The sequence below is a fragment of the Saccopteryx bilineata genome, chromosome 10 (assembly GCF_036850765.1).
Source record: "Saccopteryx bilineata isolate mSacBil1 chromosome 10, mSacBil1_pri_phased_curated, whole genome shotgun sequence".
Taxonomy (NCBI): Eukaryota; Metazoa; Chordata; class Mammalia; order Chiroptera; family Emballonuridae; genus Saccopteryx; species Saccopteryx bilineata.
In genome coordinates this window covers 64,032,570-64,048,978 of record NC_089499.1, presented here as the reverse complement: position 1 = coordinate 64,048,978, position 16,409 = coordinate 64,032,570, and positions in this window count along the sequence as shown.

The following is a 16,409-nucleotide window of genomic DNA, read 5'->3' as shown; positions in this document are numbered from 1 at the left end:
ATCAAGAAACTGACCAGTATTTCAATGGGAACTATGCTCCTCTCACTGACCACCAATGAAAGAGGTGCCCCTTCTGGAAGTGCGGCGGGGGCCAGATAAATGGCCTCAGGGGGCCACATGCGGCCCGCGGGCCGTAGTTTGGGGACCCCTGCTATATGAAGTACATGAAGATCCTGAAAAGACAGGGGCCAAAGAGAAGTATTAAGAGGGTTACTAGCGGGCCTGTGAGAGGTAATAACCAGGTTAATTTCAGCAGAGCCTCCTGTATAGCTGACCAGATGGAGTCCTTGAGCCCTTCTTGGCTGAAAGCTTTGAGCCAGGCTGCATTTTCTAAGATCCTTTGGGTTCTCTCTTATACCTGTCCTACAGATTTGACATAAAAACAGCACAAGGTCTTAGTGATCACACAGACTCCCCCCTTCTTTGGCTATCAGATAGTCTAAGGTTATTCGTTGTTCATCACCATGCAGGCAAGCGACCTAGGTAGGTGACTGTTGAGGTACAAAGTTGTGCCTTTTTGGGAGATATTCTGTAACCCCGTTCTTTTTTTTTTTTTTTTTTTTTTTTTACAGAGACAGAGAGTCAGAGGGATAGACAGGGACAGACAGGATTGGAGAGATGAGAAGCATCAATCTAGTTTTTTGTTGCGCATTGCAACACCTTAGTTGTTCATTGATTGCCTTCTCATACGTGCCTTGACCGTGGGCCTTCAGCAGACCGAGGAACCCCTTGCTCGAGCCAGCGACCTTGGGCTCAAGCTGGTGAGCTTTTGCTCACACCAGATGAGCCCTCGCTCAAGCTGGCGACCTCGGGGTCTCAAACCTGGGTCTTCCGCATCCCAGTCTGACTATCCACTGTGCCACCGCCAGGTCAGGCTGTAACCCCGTTCTTCAAGGAAGTTGAGAAGGCAGACAGTTTGATTTTTTTGAATCTTGTTCTGAGGGGCTACAGAGGAGTAATCATCAGCATACTTTATAAGGGTAGAAGGTCCTAAATGTAAAACTTGTAAATCAGTCATTAGGGCCTGTCGAAAGAGGTGAGGACTATGCCAGAACCCCTGGGGTAGGACTGTCCAAGTGAGCTGCTGGATGTCAGAATCAGTCTAAGTAAAGGCAAAGAGGTCTTGTGAATTAGGGTGTAAGGGAATAGTAAAGAAAGCATCTTTTAGGTCTAGTACCATAAAGTGGGAATTTCCAGTCAGAATTTGGGATAGTATATGGGTTGGGAACAACTGAGAGTAAGGGTTGTACTGCCTCATTGGTCCTGGACCAGCTGATAGGACCTGTCAGGTTTCTTAACAGGGAGGATTGGGGTATTGAAAGGGGGATTAGTGGGGCTGAAGAATCCATTACAGAGCAGGGGAGTGATAATGGGATTGAGCTCTCATTGTGCAGGGGTTGGGATGGGATATCGTTTCTGGGATGGGAACTGATTGGGGTCCCTACCCTCATCTGAACTGGGGCATGGTGGTGGGCTGTTGAAGGGGTTTCGATGTCCCACACTGAAGGGGTGACCAGGGAAGTTTCAGTTGTTTCCCAGCTGTTTGTAAGAGAAGTAGGAAGTTAGCTGACCCTGAGGGTCTGGCATGTCCCCAGGGTTGTACAGAAAGTAAGGGTAGCATGTCTCATCCTAGCAGTGGTGTGGGACATGAGGGCAAAATTTAAAAAGCAAGAGTAAAGGTGGGCCCCAAAGGAGCAGGACAGAGAAGCAGTAGAACAAGGCTTGGAGACCTGGCTGTCAATTCCCACAACTGAGATACCTGAGTCCCTTAAGGGACCTCTATATTCAGGCAAAGCAGAGTAGGTTGCCTCTGTGTCAATGAGAAATGTGCCTACTTGCTATCATCAAGGTTCCCAGAGGTTCAAATGTGATGATTGTCGGAGCATCTGTCCTCAGGCACCTTCAGTCTTTGGCCACAAGGTCTATCAGCTGAGAAAGGAAGGGCCAGCCAGTCTAGGAAGAGATGGGATCTTACCTAGAGAGGTCCGATCACAGTCTGATTTCAATGGGGCCCACTGCAAAGAGGGAAAGCTTTGGGGGCTGGCCTGGATCAGAGCACTTGCTGGCCCAGTGACCTTCATTGCTGCACTTGAAGCAGGCACCGGGCAGGGCATTATTGTTATTTTGGCCCTTGACCCAAGGTCCATTTTGACTGTTTGGGGCTGTTGGCCCTGTGGTCCCTTGATGGCAGCAGAAAGCATCTGGTATTAAGCTACCTTCCGTTTCTTTGCCTCCTCATCTTGGTTATTAAAGACCTTAAAGGCCAGTTTTAAGAGATCCTGTTGAGGGGTTTGAAGGCTGTCCTCTAACTTCTGTAATTTGTGCTGAATGTTGTCAGGAGTAGAGTGGAAAATGAAGGACTAGTCTTGCACCGGGGTGGGGGAGAGGGGGGGCTAAGGTGGTATATCTCTGAAGGGCCTCCATGAGGCACAAGAGGAAGAGATCAGGATTTTCAGTGGGGTGCTGGGTGACCTCCTTTAACTTCTCGTAATTTACAGCCTTATGGGCTGCCTTCTTAATGCCCTCTATGAGGCAGAGAATCACGCAGTCCTGGTGTCTTCTACCTGCCCCTTCTGCCTGGTAGTCCTAGTGGGGGTCATGGTGGGGACAGCCTCATGGCCTACTGGTTGATTGGGAGTTTGCTGGTGAACAAGATTTAGCATGGGCCCAGGCATGGGTCCAAATACATTCCTTCTCCTTGGGTGTTAAAGTTGTGGAGAGGATTATATGAAGATCATGCCAAGTAAATTCATAGGACTGGGTGAGATATTCAAATTCCTTTCTGTAGTTGGTAGGGTCATTGGAAAAGGAACAAAGGCATTTAGATATCTGTGATAGGTCAGTTAGGGAGAAAGGGACATGGAATTGGACAATGCCTTCAACCCCAGCTACCTCCTGTAAAGGGCATTCTAAGATGGGGGCTGACACAGAGGAGGGAGCAGGGCCAAGGACCATCCCAGAGCAGGTGTGTGCTGGTGAATAAATGGTTGGTGGCTGTGAGAAAATATGGGGGGGAGGTGGGGGAGAGTGGCGGCACTGAATAGGGACGGGGTTCTGGTTGCGATGGGGGTGTGTCCTGGGAATCAGGAGGTTGAGAGGCAGAGGGAGCAGGAGGAGGAAGGAGGGGTGGGGTGTGTGGTTGACAGGATTGAAGGAAGAGACACTAGAAGGGTCATCCAGAGCAGGGGGACCCTTCAGTTTTAAGTGGACAAGAAATATTTGAGAGGGAGAGAAAGAATCACAGTGTGTTGTGACCTGAGTGCATAAAAGGCCTGGACATAGGGGATCGCAGACCATTTTCATTTTGCCGGCAGAAATTATTAAGGTCAGTCAGAATGTTAAAATTAAAGGTGATATTTTCAGGCCGCTTGGACAAATTGTCCAATTCATGCTGAGGCCAAGTGGTGTCATAGTAGAAAATAAGGCACTTTGGCCTGAGATCCTGGGCTAAACCCAGGATGTGGAGGTTTTTTAGAAGACAGCCTAGAGGCATTGTCTTCAGGATGGCTGACTGAGAGTTCCCCATGTGTGGTGGGTTAGCATCTACCAGTCTACAAGGAGGGAATGGACCGTCCTGGATGGTGGAATAAGTGTTTGGACAAGGCAGGCATCCCCACTGTCTTAGGCCCACTGGAAATGGAGGCTGGCTGTTTCCCAGGCATCCCCATATGGCAGTCCAGCCAAGGCAAATACCTGGAATCCCTCCTGACCAACATTGGATTTTTAGAACCATCCTGGATGGTGGAATGAGAGATGCAGGAGAGGTTGGAAAGTTTCTGCTTATAGAGCTGCTAGATTCACTCACCTGAATGTGATTGTTGCCCAATGTGGATGTGGAGAGGTGAAATGAAAGGGTGGTAGTTGGTCCCGGTGTCCGGTTTTTGGTTCATCTCCATGCATGGTAGGGAGTTTCCCTTCTCAGTGGGTTCAGGAGGTGTGGCCCAGGGCCAGAGGGAACTAGTCTCACAACTCCAAGGGTAGGGGAGGCAGGATCTGGGGATAAGCCTGAGATGAGCTGGTGCTACTCACTGCTTCCTGGGTTGCAAACATCACCCTTCCTGGAGTCAGGGATAGACCCCTGACTAGCCTCTGGCACACACACCTCCCGGGTTTTGGCACCTGAATGAAAGGCAGAAGCAGCGGGCCAAACCAAAAACACAAGGCTAGTGTGTTCCAAAAGGAAAGTTTATTTATTTGTTTTATTTTTAATTTTTAATTGATTTTAATTTATTGTGTTTACATAGATTTTAGTGTCACCCAGAATGCATCCCCCCCCCGTATTCCCCTCAACATCTCCCTTGTCCCACTCAACAGCGCCCTTCCCCCTTCCCTTCAGGTTTATCCCATCCTATCAGGCCCTTTTCCTCTGGTCCCTTTGATCCCTCCTCTGTCTCTATTCCATTCCTCAGTTTGCATTGTTCCTTGGATTCCTCAAATGAGTGAGGTCATATGATATTTTTTTTTCTTGGCCTGGCTTATTTCACTTAACATAATAGTTTCCAGGTACATCCATGTTTTGCAAACAGTAATATTTCCTTCTTTTTCATGGCCCCATAGTATTCCATTGTATATATGTACCACTGCTTTTTAATCCAGTTGTTCACTGACAGACACTTGGGCTGTTTCTAGATCTTCGCTTTTGTGAACAATGCTGCCATAAACATGAGAGTGCATTTCTTCTTTTGATTCAGTGCTATGGTGTTCTTGGGATATATTCCTAAAAGTGGGATGGCTGGGTCAAAAGGCAGTTCCATTTTTAATTTTTTGAGGAATCTCTACACTGTTTTCCACAGTGGCTGCACCAGTCTGCATTCCCACCAGCAGTGCAGGAGGGTTCCCTTTTCTCCACATCCTTGCCAGCACTTATTCTGTGTTGTTTTGTTGATGAGCGCCATTCTGGCTGGTGTGAAGTGATATCTCATTGTGGTTTTAATTTGCATTGCTCTAATGATTAGTGATGTTGAGCATTTTTTCATATGCCTATTGGCCATCTGTATGTCCTCTTTAGAGAAGTGTCTATTCATTTTTTTGGTCAATTTTTTTATTGGATTATCTTCCTGGTGTTGAGTTTTACAAGTTCTTTATAAATTGGGTTATTAACCCCTTATCAGATGTATTGTCAAATATTTTCTCCCATTGTGTGGTTTGTCTTTTTATTCTGTTCATATTGTCTTTAGCTGTGCAAAAGCTTTTTAGTTTGATATAGTCCCATTTGTTTATCCTGTCTTTTATTTCACTTGCCTGTGGTGATAAATCAGCAAATATATTGCTGTGAGATGTCGGTGACCTTACTGCCTGTGTTTTCTTCTAAGATGCTTATGGTTTCATGACTTACATTTAAGTCTTTTATCCATTTTGAGTTTATTTTTGTGAATGGTTTAACTTGGTGATCTAGTTTCATTTTTTTGAAAGTAGCTGTCCAATTTTCTCAGCACCATTTGTTGAAGAGGCTGTCTTTACTCCATTGTATGCTCTTACCTCCTTTGTCAAGTATCAATTGTCCATTAAGGTATGGGTTTATTTCTGGGTTCTCTATTGTGTTCCATTGATCTATATGCCTATTCTTATACCAGTACCAAGCTGCTTTGATTACAATGGCGTTGTAATATGACTTGATATCTGGAAGTGTGATACCTCCCCCTTTAACCTTCTTTTCAAGATTGCTGAGTCTATTCGTGTTCTTTTTTGGTTTCATATAAATTTTTGGAATATGTATTCTATATCTTTAAAGTATGTCATTGGTATTTTAATAGGTATTGCATTGAACTTATAAATTGCTTTGGGTAATATAGACAATTTAATGATATTTATTCTTTCTATCCATGAACATGATATATGCTTCTACTTGTTTGTATCTTCCTTGATTTCTTTTATCAATGTCCTTTGTATTTCTGTTGAGTCGGTTGTTATTTCTCCACTCTCATTTCTAATTTTATTTATCTGAGTCCTCTATCTTTTTTTCTTGGTGAGTCTGGTTAAAGGTTCATTGATCTTGTTTACCTTTTCAAAGAACCAGCTTCTTGTTTTATTGATCCTCTGTATTGTTTCTTTAGCCTCTATGTCATTTATTTCCACTCTGATCTTTATTATTTCCTTCCTTCTACTACCTCTGGGCTTTACTTGCTGTTCTTTTTCTAATTCTTTTAGATGCAGGGTTAAGTTGTTTTATTTGAGCTTTTTCTAGTTTCTTAAGGTATGCCTGTAATGCTATGAGCTTCCCTCTCAGTACTGCTTTTGCTTTGTCCCATAAATTTTGAGTTGTTGTATGTTCATTATCATTTATTTCTAGGAATTTTTTTATTTCTTCTTTGATCTCATTTGTTATTTAATAACATGCTATTTAGTTTCCAAGTGTTTGAGTATTTTTCAATTTTTCTTTTGTGGTTGATTTCTAGTTTCATGCCACTGTGATCAGAGAAAATGCTTGATATAACTTTAATATTTTTAAATTTGTTGAGACTGCTTTTGTGCCCTAACATGTGGTCTATCCTAAAGAATGTATCATGAGCACATGAAAAGAATGTATATTCTGCTGCTTTAGGGTGAAAGGTTCTGAAGATATCTATTAAATCCTGTTGATCTAGTGTGTCCTTTAAGTCTGCTGTTTCTTTGTTAATTTCCTTTCTTGAGGATCTATCTAGTGATGTTAGTGGGGTATTGAAATCCCCTACTATTATAGTATTGCTGTTGATTTTACCCTTTATATCCATCAAAGTCTGCTTTATATATTTAGGTGCTCCTATATTAGGTGGGTAGATATTTCTAATGGTTATATCTTCCTGTTGGATTGCTCCCTTTATCATTATGTAGTGGCCTTCTTTATCTCTTACTATATCCTTTGTTTTAAAGTCCATTTTGTCTGATATAAATATTGCTACCCCAGCTTTTATTTCATTTCCATTTGCATGAAATACTTTTTTCATACTTTTACCTTCAGTCTGTGTGTATTTTTTGTTTTAAAGTGGGTCTCTTGTAAACAGCATATGTATGGGCCCTTTTTTTTATCCATGCAGCTACCCTATGTCTCTTGATTGTATCATTTAATCCATTTACATTAAGGTTATTATTGATATGTAGTTGTTTGTTGCCATTTTATTTTTTGAAGTGTATTCCTCTTTTGCTATATTCTTTTCCTCTTTGATCTGTTTACAACAGGCTCCTTAACATTTCTGTAGCATTGATTTGGTTGTAATGAATTCCTTGAGGTTTTGGGGGTTTCTTTGGTCTGGAAATTTTTTATTTCTCCTCGATTTTAAGCAATAGCCTTGCTGGATAAAGTAGTCTTGGTTGTAGGCTCTTGTTCTGCATTACTTTGAATATTTCTTGCTATTCCCTTCTGGCCTCAAGTGTTTCTGTTGAGAAGTCTGAAGTCATTCTTATGGGGGCTCCTTTGTAGGTGATAGCCTTTTTTTCTCTAGCAGCTTTTAATATTTTGTTTTTATCACTTAGCTTTGATATTTTAAATATGATATGTCTTGGTGTAGATTTCTTTTTAATGGAATTCTCAGTGCTTCTTGAACTTGTGTGACTTTTTCCTGCATCAATTTAGGGAAGTGTTCAGCTATGATTTGAATGAACAAAGTCTCCATGCCTTGTCATTCTCTTCTCCTTCAGGAACCCCTATGATGTGATGTTATTTCTCTTCATGTTGTCACAGAGCTCTCTTAGAGTTTCCTCAGACTTTTTGAGTCTCTTTTCTTTTTTCTGCTCTGCTTTCATGCCTTTGTTTATCTTGTGCTCTAACTCACTGATTCAATCCTCAAGCTTCATCCATCCTGCTTTTAATTCCTTTCATTGTGGTCTTCATTTTTGATATTGTATTTGTCATTTCTAATTCTTTTTTATTATTTCAATGTCCATTTTTATACTTGCTATCTCTTAATTTAGTTGTTCATTATGACCATCTATTGTTGTTTTAAGATCTTTGAGCATCCTAACAATCATTATTTTAAACTCTGTATCCAGTAATTTGGTTATATCTGACTCATTCAAGTCCTTTTCTGGGGATTTCACTTGATTCAATTGGGTTGCATTTTTCTGCCTTCCCATTTTGTCTGTGTATAACAAGGGTGTAGCGTCTGGAATACAATGGGTGTGGCCTTTGTGTTCCCTAGGTGTGGTCTGTCTACAGGCCTGCCAGACCCTCTGCTTCTGCCTCCTGCATTTGGTTATGAGCGTTGCCGGCGCTGGCCAGCTGCAGCTCTTGCTGCGGTTTTTGCCTCTCCTCCACAGGAGGGGCTGTGTTCATGGTCCTGGGTTACAAGCCTTGGCCTTTGCCCCACCCCCATAGGTAGGGCTGTGCACCACACCCTGGGTCCCAAGCCCACTGGGTCCCAAGTGGGTCCCAGGGCACCACTGGCAGTTGTGAGCACCTTTGCTCAGCCGTGGGTCTCTGCCTATTCCTGGGCTTTTACCCCACCCCCCATGGGTGGAGCTTTGCTCCTGCGTGGGGCAGCAAGTCCCAGCTCTGTGGGCTGGGTGGGGCTGCATGCCCGTGCTCAGCCGCGGGTCTCTGCAGTTCCCAGGTTTTCACCTTTCCCTTGTAGGCAGGATTGGAGGTGGATCTGCAGCTGTCCTGACCACTTTTGTGCACCTGGGTGGGACTGAGCTCATGTGGGTCCTCAGTTGTGGCCAGCCCAGCTTCTGCCCCTAGTGACAGGACTGCGCTTCTGCTTCCCACCACTGCCTACCTTCTGGCGAGCCCTCAGCAGTGTGGTTGGGGACACTGCAACTCAGACCCTAGCACTCAATACTGTATTCCTTAAGGCTTCCTCCTTCTAAGCGACTCTGCCCTGAGTGCCACGGAAGAGCTTGTTTGGCTGGTGTCCTGCTTCCCTTTGGTGGTATTGCTGGTTCCAGAGGAAATATTTACTTCTGATTTAGGAAGTGACTCAGCCCAGGGGTTACAGTGGCTGTTCCTCAAAGTGTTTCTGCCTGTCTCTCCTAGATTACACTCTCTTCTTACTACTCCAGCCCTCTCTTCTCTCCCCATGCCCTGAAGCCCTGGGTGAGTGGTTGTGAAAGAGGTTTTCTGCACGGTCCCTTTAAGAAGAATCCTGCATCTGAGAAATCAGTCTCTTTCTCACAAACAGTATCCTGACTTGTTTTGCAGCTAAATACTGTCCATATGCTTCTTCTAGGTTCTGGGCTGCAGGCTGGGGCCTTATTCCTGGGGCCCAGGACCCTCTCCTCTCCACTAAACTCATTTCCCACCACGCGAGTCCCTCTGGGCTGCCGTTTGCTCCCAGGAGCTGGGAAGCCCTCTCCACATTTCCACTTTTCCTACCAGTCTCAGTGTGGCGTCTTTGGTGTTCCTTGGTTAAAGAGTCCTCTTAGTTTAGTCCAAAGTTGGTTTTTCCAGATGATGGTTCTTAAAATTAAGTTGTAATCCACTTTGGTTCTGGGAGGTGGAAGTTGGTATGTCCACCTACTCCATCTCCATCTTGCCTCCCAGTGGGGAAGTTCTTGAACCCTTGTGGATGCCTACTGCAGGTGTACTGCACCTGTGCTCCTGTAGCCGGGTTTTCCCATTGAAAGGCAAACAGCTCCTGGATTTCAAGAGCCAGTTTATATTGTAGAAGGCATCCTTCAAGTCCAAGCAAGTGAAACAGGAGATTTGAGTAGGGAGGAGGCTTAATAAAGTGTAAGGGCTTGATACTATTGGGTGCAGCATTACTGCTGCCTCATTTACAACTCTCAAGTCCTGTACTGGCTGATAATCATTGATTCCTAGTTTTATGACAGGGAGCAAAGGAGTATTCCAGAGTGACTGGCATAGGATAATAACACCATGCTGCTTGAGCCTCTGTAAATGCATCTGGATTCCTTCCAAGGATTTCCTAGGAATTGGGTATTATTTCTGACTGACAGGCAGTGCCCCACACTTTAGTTTTATTCACACTGGCACTTGTGAATTTATTGCCAGCCTGGGGAGGGGGGTTTCTTCAGCCCAGACTCTGGGACATTTCTGAGTCTGTCTCTGGCTGGGCAGCTTCCCAGATTCAGTAGCAAAAATCCTCCACTCCTCCTCTCTGGGGATGGTTCGAGTTATAATAAGCCTAGGCTTGAGCACCTGCAAGTCTAGCTGGACATTGTCATCAGAAGATATAATAGCCCTTAGTTTACTTAGCAGATTGCACCCTAACAAGGCCACTGGACAGTCAGGCATGTATAAAAACTGATGCACAACTTAATGACCTCCTGTAGTACATTAATGGGTTAGGCAGAATGCCTCTTCTGCCTGTTTTTCTGTGGCTCCTAAAATGTCCATCTTATGGGTGGAGAGCGGCGCTACTGGTTGGGTCATCACTGAGTGTTAAACCCCTGTATCAATCAGGAAGCTTATCTGTTGGCCCTCTACCATCACACAGACCATGGACTCATGGGAGGCCCTGAGTCCAGTCACCCTTAGTCTAAGAGGGATTCCCCAGGCATGTTGAACAGTGTGTCCTCCCCTTTGGAGGTGGCTGGCAAGCACGCCTCCCACTTTCCTTGGCTGGGACATTTTTTTTCCCAGTGACCAGTTTTCTGGCAGATGGTACACTGATTACATTACAAGAGGGTCCTAACTGATTGTTTTTTATTTTTCTTGCCTGCCTTCTTTCTTTTTTCAAACGGGGGAGGCTTTACTTTGTTCTTGTGCTGAAGGGCAGCAGCTATGAGCTCAGCCTTCTTCATTCGGCGCTCATCCTCCTGCCTGCCTGCAACTTCTCTATTGATGTAGACTTCATTGGCTACTTCCAGGAATTCAAAAATGTTCATTCTGGCAAAGCCTTCTAATTTCTGGAGCTTCCTTTTTATATTTTCTGCACTCTGGCTGACAAAGGCTATATTAACTATTCTCTGTTTTTTTGGACTTTTTGATCAAAAGGAGTATAGATCCTATAGGCCTCATATAACCTCTCATAAAAGTCACCCAGACTCTCATCCTTCCTTTGCAAAGTCGCTGCCATTTTGTTGATATTAGTGGCCTTCTGGCCTCCCTTCTGGAGGCCTTGGAGAAGAGCCTCTCTGTATTTCCTGAGCCGTCTCAAACCCTACTCTACATTCGAGTTCTGCTTAGGATCCTCTCTTGGCATCTGGACCTTCACATATTCCTGAGGGATTCATAATACCTCAGGGGTATTATGCTCTAGCCATTTAGGCACTGTCTGTATTATCTGGTGTCTTTCCTCTCTGTTGAAGAGAGAGAGGAGCAACTGATGGCAATCCACCCATGTGGGATAGTGAGTCTGGAATATGGATTGCATGAAATCTATTAAGGCCTGAGGGTTTTTTGTATAAGAGGGAGTGTGGTACTTCCAACTGAGGAGGTCAGTGGTGGCGAAAGATTGGTACCATGTGCCCCTGTTCATTTATCACTGTGTTCCTCACTTCTCTCAGAGGCATCTGCACTTTGGGCACTGTCTTTGAGCACAACCTCTCAGCTAGAGGAGAAGAACTTGGACCTCATTCTGGTGGTGCAGTGGGAGGATCTCTGGCTTGGGCGAGCATATGCTGAACTTAATAGATCCAGCAATGATGGGCTTGAGTCAGTAGCAGTCTCTAGGATAGATGGGGTGCCAGGTATGGAAGTACCTTGCCAGTACATAAGGTGGAGGAGCCAAAGTTTTTGCTTCTTATGGTTCTTTAGGGGGTAAGATTTCTGGCATTGGTAGTGGCAGTGGCTCTCTGGGTTTGGTGGAATGCTTCCCTGCCCTTGCTACCAACAGAGTGGAAGGCTGACCTCTAAGCCAGGGGTGAGGGTGCAATACCAATGTAAGCCAGGTGTCTATTTAGGGAAACTGGTCAGGGTAGCCTGGATTTCTAGTAACTACATGCCATAATTTCTGCACAAGGAACTTATCCAGGCTCCCATCTGCTAGCCACCCACCTCAAAAGTGGGCCATTCTAGTTCACACAAGGTCTTCAATTTCTCTGAGGACATAGTAACTCCATAATCCCCTGAGAACCCTTTCTTAAAATTTTTAATCATTGTGGCCAGGGCAATAGGTTTTCCCTGTGGATCTCCCATGCCTCCCAGACAAACACCAGTCAAGCCTCAAGAAGGGATTAGAGGTAAATTAGGAGAAACTTGGAGGGGGTGCCACTCACTTTGTCCATCACTGGTCACTCCCCTCATGGAGATAGTGGGCCCTGTTGGCTTATGGCAGGTTGATACTCTCAGCATGCAATTCTACCTCTATAAGCTGTATAAGGTGCCCTACAGAATTGCAGTTTGGGACTCAACACTCGCTTTGGTCCTGTGGGAGAGAGTCAGAACCCTCTCCCGGTGTCAGTCTCATTCACTCTGCACTTATTCTCTTTCATACAATCTTCTACAACCTGTGGAGGGTGACATGTAACCACTCCTAACCCATGGGGCCTGCTCCCCACATGTGGGAGGGTGACAAGTCATCACTCCTAACCTGTCCTATGGAGTGTGGCTAGTCACCACTCCTAATCTGTCCTGTGGACAGTGATCAGTCACCACTCCTAACCTGTGGAGGGTGATTAGTCACTATCTGAAGGGTGATCAGGACTCCCTTCTGCCCAGTGGGGTAGGACCTCAGCTAGTTACCCTGTACCTGGTGTACCTTACCGTAGCTCTGACATGCCCTCACTTTTTTGATCTTGTCTGATCCTTGCTGAGACTGGCTGATGGGGTTTTCCCTTCTGTCCTGTGAGGCATCCACATGAAGAAATTCCCAATGCACGCTCAGCAGGCGCATCTACAAGACAGTTTGGGACTCCCCAGTGGGGTACCCAAAATCCCACAAATGTGGCCATTATTCCTCCTCGCTTCATGGCCAACACACCAGAAATCTGCTGCAGGAAGAGACACAGATGGAGGGGACACTCAGACAACTTAAATAATAGAGGAAGGAGAATTTATTTGTAGTCAGCAGAGCACATGGGGCTAGTAGCACCAAAGCATGAGCTCCCCCAATTAGATTTTCTTACATTTTATATATCTTCACAGTATCTAAGCCAGGGGTCCCTAAACTTTTTACACAGGGGGCCAGTTCACTGTCCCTCAGACCATTGGAGGGCCAGACTATAAAAAAAACTATGAACAAATCCCTATGCACACTGCACATATCTTATTTTAAAGTTAAAAAAAAAAAAAACAGGAACAAATACAATATTTAAAATAAAGAACAAGTAAATTTAAATCAACAAACTGACCAGTATTTCAATGGGAACTATGCTCCTCTCACTGACCACCAATGAAAGTGCAGTGGGGGCCAGATAAATGGCCTCAGGGAGCCGCATGCAGCCCGCAGGCCGTATTTTGGGGACACCTGATCTAAGCTATGGGCTTGTGATTTCTTTGTTTAAGGTTTCCCAGGACTCAAGGAGGGAGAAGGGGGAGTTTCAATTGAGTCAGTAAGGGGAAAATGGTTTTCAAATCACTGGTTGTAGCTACAAACAGATCCTTCTTTTCTTGCTTTGTGTTGCAAGTGGCTCTAAGCAACCATTTAGAGAACTATGGTATGCAATCAATTTATAACTGACTGACTCAGTTATCCCTGCTGGCTCCTTTCCCTTGTATTTTGGTTTCTGCCCTGTCAAGGGAGAAGGGAGGTTTGCTCTCTCTTCCACTGAACCAACATTGGATCATAAATATTCTAAACAAAATGTTAACGTGGTTGCTGATGGGTAGTATATAGTTAGGCTTAAGATAGTTATGTCTGTGCTAATCAGGTACAGATAATTTTTTATTATTCCCTAAATAATACAGCATAACAACTATGTACATTGTATTAGAGATTATATATAATCTAGAGATTATTTAAAGTACATCGGAGGATTGCATAGTTTAATGTGAAAATACAATGCATTTTATATTAGGGACTTAAGCCAACAGGCAACATTTAGAAATATAGATACAGGCTTTAACTAAATATTTCAAGTGCTTTGGTTGTCATGTGGCTTATAGTCCAAGATTAAGAAAATATGTCGTGTTCTGAAGGACTACCTATAAAGCAAGTTCCAGGAGAAATGTTTAAGAATACACTTTGCTTGAGAGTTAATAGAAAAATATACTTAGTTAAGCACAAAATAATAATAGCTTAAACAGTAGTAGTAGACACAGTTGTATAGTTTCTACTTTTTGCTTTATACATAACATCACTGAAACACAACTATGAGATATTCTGTGGAATCTTGGTTCTCCAAGCCAGCATCCAAATTATATTCTCACATATAATTTTGTGTTGCTGATATACTGTCTCTTTGTCAAGCAAGAGGAGATAACTCCAGGGTCACAAGAAATTTTAAATTTGTTTTGCAGAAGGAATAAATGCCTTTAAGAAAGTTGCAAACCTCAGAAGTTTGGCTGCACAAAATGTTTTCTGTGACTAAAGAAACACAGACTTTGCCCTACGTTTCCTGAAACTCCCCCACCCTTGCTTTCTACTCCTTGTTGCATAAAAAAACCCCTACATTTGGTTTTTTTTTGGGGGAGTGTCAGATTTTAGATTCTGCTCTTCTATTCCCTTACTTTGGCCAAATCAAATAAATCTTTATCTCCAAGCACCATTGTCTGTTTGGGCTTCCTAGCACATCAGTACACAAACCTGGATTTGGAGAGATGGTTCTATTAACAGGACTTGAGTATCTGCCAATTCTGGTATCCACAGGGCTTCTGGAACCAATGCCACTCAGACACTGTCTTTTTCTTTATTAGGCTCTGCAAAACTCTTGGCTCTTGCGTGGCAGAAAAAGATGGAATTTCAGTCATTTCTACAATGGTGAATACTTGCTTTACTAATGCTAGATTTACTCCTTGCTGTGTTTCCATGACTTTCAGGACATGACTTTTTGGGAGGGACATGGTAATTATTTGTCTCAATGCAGGATTAAACCTTTTAAAGACACTTTTATTGGCAATTAATTTCAACACATATCTCGTACCAGCAATGTAGATAACTTGATTAGAATAATGACAGAATGAGCAGCAATGACCATTTTGCATACACCACCACAACTATCACTGGCTGATGGTGATGAGATGCATCACAATTTTAAAGATAATAAAGTGAGCATACTGATATCAAACATCTCAGAAAGAGACATCAATCCAGGCTGTAATCTTCTCATTTGTTCATCAACATGTATTTATACAAGGACTGCTTATGAGTCTGTCCTGGGGTTACAGCAATTAATCAAGGCAAGATAAGTATAGTATATATATATATAAATGATGTATAGTATAGTATAGTATAGTATAGTATAGTATAGTATAGTATAGTATAGTATAGTATAGTATAGTACAGGGGTCCCTAAACTACGGCCCATGGGCCTCATGCGGCCCCCTGAGGCCATTTATCCGGCCCCTGCTGCACTTCTGGAAGGGGCACCTCTTTCATTGGTGGTCAGTGAGAGGAGCATAGTTCCCATTGAAATACTGGTCAGTTTGTTGATTTAAACTTATTTGTTCTTTATTTTAAATATTGTATTTGTTCCTGTTTTTTTTTTTTTTACTTTTATTTTTTTTACTTTTTTTTTTATTTATTCATCTTACAGAGGACAGGGAGAGACAGAGAGAGAGAAGGGGGGAGGAGCTGGAAGCATCAACTCCCATATGTGCCTTGACCAGGCAAACCCAGGGTTTCGAACCAGTGACCTCATTTTTTTTATTTTAAAATAAGATATGTGCAGTGTGCATAGGGATTTGTTCATAGTTTTTTTTATAGTCTGGCCCTCCAACGATCTGAGGGACAGTGAACTAGCCCCCTGTGTAAAAAGTTTGGGGACCCCTGGTATAGTATCATATATTCATATATACAGTGTGTCCGTAAAGTCATGGTGCACTTTTGACCGGTCACAGGAAAGCAACAAAAGACAACAGAAATGTGAAATCTGCACCAAATAAAAGGAATACTCTCCCAGTTTCATACCTATTCAGTGCAGTTTGATGTGGGCTCAAGCACAAGATTTTTTAGGGCTCCTTAGGTAGCTATCTTGTATAGCCTCTACAGACTTTTCACTGACTGATGGCCTACCAGAATGGGGTTTCTCCACCAAACTTCCCATTTCCTTCAACTGCTTATCCCACCCAGTAATGTTATTCCTATGTGGTGGTGCTTCGTTATAAATGCACTGGTATTCACGTTGCACTTTGGTTACAGATTCAAATTTAGCGAGCCACAGAACACACTGAACTTTCCTCTGTACCGTCCACATCTCGACTGGCATGGCCATGCGCAGCTCCGCTGTATACACGGTGTTACGTCATTATCTGCGCATGCGCACATGCTGCCACATCATCCTACAGAAACTGGGAGGATCTTTCTTTCTTTCTTTCTTTCTTTCTTTCTTTCTTTCTTTCTTTCTTTCTTTCTTTTGTATTTTTCTGAAGCTAGAAACCAGGAGAGACAGTCAGACAGACTCCTGCATGCGCCTGACGGGGATCCACCCGGCAC